Source organism: Cavia porcellus, unplaced genomic scaffold, assembly GCF_034190915.1.
Source record: "Cavia porcellus strain 051 isolate PalLab524CR breed Dunkin Hartley unplaced genomic scaffold, mCavPor4.1 scaffold_5, whole genome shotgun sequence".
Classification (NCBI taxonomy): domain Eukaryota; kingdom Metazoa; phylum Chordata; class Mammalia; order Rodentia; family Caviidae; genus Cavia; species Cavia porcellus.
The window spans coordinates 16,436,584-16,443,291 of record NW_026947488.1 but is presented as its reverse complement, the minus strand read 5'-3'; the positions used below and the strand labels follow the sequence as shown (position 1 = coordinate 16,443,291).

Here is a 6,708-nt window from a genome sequence, read left to right as displayed (position 1 = left end):
TTCACTTGAGAGCATCCTGAGTTGTGTTCTTTATGACAGTAACTGTAGATACAGTGCCTTCTTGAGTTCTGTGAATCATTATAATCATCAAAGTGGAAGCCGGTGGCAGAAGCAGTGTTTTTATTCCCGATCATTTAGTAGTATGAGTCACTCCTGCAGCTTGCAGCTGGTGTCTGATTAGACAGCTGGCCTAGAGTGGTTCATTGTTCTGCCTAGGTCACACAGCCACTCATGGACACCGCTGAGACCTGGGAGAGCATGCAGTCCAGAGGTTTCTATCATGCTTCTTGAGCAACAGGCAAGGGGGTGGGCGAGGGTGGAGCGGGGAGAGGTGGGGCGGGGCCAGTGAGAATGCTGAGATGGGCCCTGGCTGCCACACCCATGGCCCTATCAGGTTTCACTTCAAAGCGAGGCTGCTGCTACCAAGAATTGACAGCCACACTCTGTTTGCATAATTCTTGTCTTTACAGCTGTCCAATGGCTACAAATATTCTTCTAGAATGTTATTTATTTAATTACGCATTATTTATATATGTATTGGCTTGTAGTACTGGGTACTGAACCTAGGGCTTTTACGATAAGCTACATCTTAGATCCTTTTTATTTTTTACCCTGACTCAGGGTCTCACTGAGTTTCCTAGGCTGGATTTGAACTTGTGAGTCTCTTGCCTCAGCTTCCCACAATGCTGTGATTACAGTATGCACCACTATGTTCAGCTCTAGAATACTGCTTATTAATTATAAAAACTGCTGGGTGTGGTGGCACATGCTTGTAACCCCAGAACTCAGGAGGCTGAGGCAGGGGGATCCCTGTGAGTTCGAGGCCAGATCACTGTGAGTTTAAGCCCAGTCTGCACTACATAGTGAGACCCTGTCTCAAAAACAAAAAAAATTTTACAAAAATTGTAGTATATTCTGTAAATATTTTTTTTAATTTCAAAAGGAATACATTCTTATAACCAGTAAAATGATGTAAAATGTAAAAAGAAGGTTGAGACTCTCCAACATTCCCCTGTGCTGATGCCTACAAGGTAGCTGCAGTTAACAAACTGATATATTTTCTCCTCTGTGACAGCTCAGGTCTTTCAAGTTCTTTTTTTCTTTTTTCTTTTTTTTTTAGTGGGAGGTTGTAAAGATGTGCAATGTAAAGAGAATACTATATTAAATCTTGATGTAGCCAGCTTAAACCATTACTAACATATAAAGAATACCATTCATCTTCCTCTTTTTCTTCTTGGAGTTTTAAATTTCAGATTTTTATGCATCATCCCAATTAGCCACGACACATCAGTGGGAATACACAGCTTTTCCACATTTTCACCAGCTACTTGTCACACCTAACAGTAATAATGACGTGTCCTAGAAACCAGGCTGTCAAATGTGAGTTTCACACTCCCCCACCCCATCCGCCTGTTCTTTATTGCTGAGCACGTGGGTTGTTTCTGTGGCTTCTTGTGTAGAGAGTGCTGTGTGGCCCTTCTCTCAGGTGACGGCAAGCTGCAGGCCTGCTCCTGCCTGCTGCCTGGAGGCTCCTTACATACATCCCCAAGGAGGAGACCAGGCTTTCCTTCAGCAACAGCTCTGGGCTCTGCCAGACCTTGGAAAAGTGTACGAGGAGAGCAGAGTTGCTTTCTGAAGGAGGAGGACCAGATGGGGACAGCTGAGGACTGAGAGCAGTGGGAAAGAAGCCCTAGAGGAGGAGTGGCATTGGGCAGCCCCCACACCTTCCATCTGCACAGGGACCCTGACGCTGAAGCTGTCTGCCTTTGGAGGAGGCAGGTAGCAAGCAGTCTGTTCCATGAAATGCACTGAGCACACACGCCTCAGCAATTAGCACAAGGTCACTGCAACTGGCTCCCATCGCATAATCTGAGCCTCCCCACCTGATTCTTTTCTGAGATGGGAACACTGAGGCAGGCAGTCTGCACAGTGGGCCTGCAATGCTCCTGAGCCTTCTCTACCTGCACTTGGGGAACTCACTTCCTATTTCTCTGTCCCTTGGCTGCTAGGGTGAGCACAGTTGCTCATTGCTGGGGTGGCCTAGGATCTTTCAAGGGTGCAGGGATCAGGTAAAGGCACCAGCAATGACAATTGGAAAGTTTCTTTCTGTGGCAGAGATGCCAGCGGTGCCGGTGTGAGGTGCTGGACTCTCGGCCCACCAGGGCTGGGCTGTTCTCTTCTCTGACAAGTTCACCCCCTTCTCTGCTGCCTTCTCATCCCGTCCTTCCCAGCAGACTCTGCCTCCTTTCTATCCCCAAGCTTCACTTATTTTAGGCTGTCTTATCCAATGTTCTGTGTGCCTTTGCTTTTGTCACTGTGCTGCCCCCATACTTAGCACCATTCCTGGCACAGTCTGTAGACTGTGCAAGACAGTCTGTAGATGCTTGTAGAATGAATGAATGAGTGAGCCCATTTCATCTGCACAGGACCAACTACAGGGCAGGGGTACAAAGCCAGGATACTGGACCTGACCTCACCATCTCATCCTCACCCTCCGCCTCCAGCCAAGCCCTCCTTGGGCTTTCTGCGTCCGCTTCTGAGCATCAGCCATACTGAGCTGTGGTGCCAAGGGAGCGTCCGTGAAAGAGCTCCTGCAACTCCTGTGATGGGGGGCGTTGTTCTTGTCTCTGTTTTCTGGCCTTACGTTCAAGTACACTTTAGATTTTCTTTCTTTTCTTTTCTTTTCTTTTCTTTTCTTTTCTTTTCTTTTCTTTTCTTTTCTTTTTCTTTCTTTCTTTCTTTCTTCTTTCTTTCTTTCTTTCTTTCTTTCTTTCTTCCTTCTTTCCCTCCTCTCTTCTTTCTCTTTCTCCTCCTTTTTTCTCCTCCTCCTCCTCCTCTTCCTCTTTTTCCTCCTTCATCTGCATTACTGTGAATAGACCTCAGAGGTCCCACATGCCAAGCAAGTGCTTTTCTAGACAATTATATTAATTTTCTAATTGAACTAACCACAGTGGATCCTACTGTTTGCAACTGCAAATCTCAAACACTGTCGTATCCCCCACTGTTCTTCAGGTCAGTGGTGTTTTTCTTTTTTTCTGGCCTCATATTGCACCCTAACAGTTACAGGAAACAAACCCGTGACCGTGGCATCTACTTGTTGATGGCTGACCCAAGCTATGCAAAACCTGCATGATGTTTCAACATCAAAGCTTTTAAAAATATCATTACTTATTAGACAAAGGTAGATTTGGGGGCAGGTTGTTCTAATGGAGTAAAAGATTTGTTCTCTTTTCCTCTTTTTTTTTGGAGAGGGGCCACCTTTGGTCCACAGCTCCTGAGATCATGCTATCCTTCTATTTTAGCTTCTTGAGTAGTTGGGACTGCAAAAATACACCTCTGAGCCTGGCTCCTCCTAGACTGTCTGAAGGGGAATGAAAAGGTCCACCCAGCTGGACCTTTCCTTGAGGTTGTGTGTGTGTGTGTGACCACAGGGAAAGTGTAGGGCTCTGCTATTTCAGGCACTGTATCAGTTACCCATGTAGTGGGAGCTGACTCCATACCAAACCCCATGCTTAGCATTTTACACAGATTCTTTGGTTTCATACTTTATATCCTACAAATTCTGTGTGAGAGAGTACATTATTATCCCCATTTTATAGGGGTGAATGTAGAGGAACGGAGATGTCACACAGCTCACATAGCTAGTAGCATATTTGCCTCTTGGGATAGCCCTACAGTGCTATAAACTGAGTGTTTAACAGCAGGAATTTGTTCTTTCACAGCTTTGGAGGCCAGAAGTCAACCATCAAGGCATTAACAGGATCATGCTTTTTGTAAATATGCTACACAGACACCCCTTCAGGCTTCTCTTTAAGCTTCTAAAAGTTCCTTGGCTCGTAACTTTAGGCCTTGAAAGATGTGAAGACACTCTGTTTGTCTCCCATTTTTCCCATTTAATAAGGGCACCAGTCCTGTTGGAGTAGGTTCCCCCCTAATGAATTCACTCTAACTTGATTCCTTTGTCAAGAAGCCCATCTCCAAATAAGGTACATTCAGAGATGCTAGAAGTTAGGACTTTGGGGACCCTTTATGAGGTACCAAAGTTCAACTCACAGCAGCCAATAGGTTGCAGAACCCAGGCCTATATGACAGACCCCACGCCTTTGCTTTTGGGCAGAAGGAAGAAAGTACAAGATTCAAGGTCATAATCTTCAGCTAGGTTGCAAAGGGTCCAAACCCCAGTCTGTCTTCATTTGGATTTCACAGGAAAAGAAAGGCCAGGAGATGCTTAGTTCAGGTAGGAGAGGAGCAGAAGAAAGGGAATCCAAGCTACACTGGGTTATCAAGCCACTGCCACTGTGCCTGTAAGCCATGAAGATGTTGGAAGGACAGTATTCTCTGACCCAGGTTCCTTCTTGTAAAATGGAGTAATATTATCTGCCCAAGAACTTCTGCGTATAGCATTGACTGTGGTGCTGGGGTGCTTTGAACACCAGGGAGCAAAGCAATTTAAAATCACGTATAGTTGTATCTTCCTTGGCTCCTGCTTCCCCCCAGTGTGGTGCTGTTGCACTAAAAATACAAGTAGCATTTCTTGTAGTGTCACCACCTGGAAATCTGCCCCTTGGTACTGCAGAAGGGCCCCAGCCGAAGTGGAATATGACTCTTCAAGGGAATCTTAAACCTGCCTTGCTTCCCGGAGAGCCTCCGTAGTGTTTAGTCCTTGAGGAAAAACCCTCCCATTCCACACTGCCCTCTCCTTGCTCTCTGGCTGCTCAAACTTGTGGTGGTGGTGGCGGCTGGTGGGGTGATTCTCTTTGGGGCTAGAAATACCCCTTCCTCAGCCCTAAAAGTCACTCCTAGGAAAAGCTCTGCCCACCCCCTTGTGGTAACAGGGAGAAGCACAACTTTCACCTTCCGGCAGGGGGCATCCTACCCCTTACCTTGGAAAATTCAACTATTTAGGTATCTGATTTTTCAGGGGGGAGCTAGGTGCAAGAATGCTGCCAGAGCCAGGTTTCTAACAAGGTTCAGATACTGTCTTCAAATGTTTCTCAACTTGGGCAAAAGTTAAGAAGATGCTGTCTAACTCTTTCTTAACTAATGGAGAAATGAATCAGCTTTCTTCTTGGCCCCCTCTTGGAACTGGGGCCAGCACTCTCGGTTGCTCAGCCACCCTCTTCAGCACCTGCCATCCTGTGGGCATCATCACTGCCATCACCTCCCTGTGATCACTGCCACAGTGGCTCAGCATCTCTGCCGGCGTGACGTCCTCCGTGAAGATTACATTGCCTTCTTCACCGTTAGCGCCACCTCCACATACCTTGAAAGATCTCACTAGAATGACCCAGATTACTTTTTTCTTTACCTCCGCGCCGCCACCAACCACAGCTTTGCTGTCCTCACCTCCTGCACTGTTACCACCACCACAGCGCCAAGCCTTGGTGATGCGTCCCTCACCCCACTGTGACCACGTTCACACCACTGCCACCCCACCTGCACCCTGTCTTCACTCACCCAGCATCTCACCCCCCATTAATCTTCTGTATTTGTCTTGGCAGCCCATACACTAAAATTGGAGCGATTCAGAGAATAATAGCTTGACCCCTGTGCAAGGATGACACAGAAATTTGTCTTGTTCCACAAGTGAAGAAAAAACTCCCTGTGCTATAAAAGGACTTGCTATTGTGTGCTGTTAACCAGATCTCTGTGATCCCAGACTTGTTGGCCTTGCCTCAACAATGAATTCAATGATTTGAATTCAAGGCAGATTATGGGGTCCCCACATAGCTTGGACAGCTATTACAGGGTGAGAAGAGTTGGGGTGAGTGGGTAGCATCTTACTTGTGATCACTGTAGGAGCAAGGAAAAACAGTGTCATTTATTCATGTGTCCTTTTTATTAGCCCAGTAGAATTATTTTTCCAAGCACCTCTTGCACACAAGCACTGGCCTAGATGTTTGCCACTGTTTGCATTGTTTAAACAACTCTTATGAGAGGCGTTATTGCCCCACTTTATCAACAAAGAAACTGAGGCACAGGAAGGAATGGGAGATTTTCAGAAACCGTAAAACCTGGAGTTGAGAACTGGGAGCTGAAATCTAGATCCAATTCCAAATCCCAGTCTCTGCATCCTACTGGCTCTTGTAAGCAAGCATCAGGATATTTGTTGTAGCTCTGTTCATAATTGCAGAAAATGGAGAAGAAACATAAATATCCACCAACAGGAAGTTTAAAGGTACTGTGACATCATTAAAAATAGTATTTCTGGTCTGTATGCATCACCTGGAGAGGTGGCCAAAGATTTGGACGAGCAAAAAATCAAATCAAATCAAACCCTAAAGGAGGTATGTGTAACCCCATAAAATGATGACTTGAAATTTGTTCACCAAAATATTTTTTAAATAGCTTTTTATCTTTTTGAGATAAGGTCTTGCTGTGTAGTTCATGCTGGCCTTGAACTTGTAGCAATCCTCCTGCCCCAGCTTCCTGAGTACTGGAATTACAGGCGTTTGCCACCATGCCAGGTTGTTCACCAACATGTTCAGAGTAGTTAATCTGGAGGAGAACTTTAGATGATATTTTTAAAAAATGACTTTAACTGGACATGGTAGTACATGCCTGAAATTCTTGCTACGTGGGAAGTTGAAGTGGGAATATTGCAAATCTAAGACCATTTAGGGCAACTTAGCAAAACCTTGCTTGAACATTGAAAATAAAAAACAGTTACTCAGTGGCAGAGCACAGTGTGTTGCAAGGCCCTGGGCC

General features: G+C 45.6%; 1 non-coding gene across 1 annotated transcript; it reads left to right on the top strand.

The window, feature by feature from the left end:
• Window positions 1-5,485: 5,485 nt before the first annotated feature.
• On the top strand, window positions 5,486-5,592 carry LOC111756195 (U6 spliceosomal RNA). The gene has a single exon (XR_002790671.1). It is a non-coding gene; the product is annotated as a U6 spliceosomal RNA (small nuclear RNA).
• The last annotated feature ends 1,116 nt before the right edge of the window (window positions 5,593-6,708 follow it).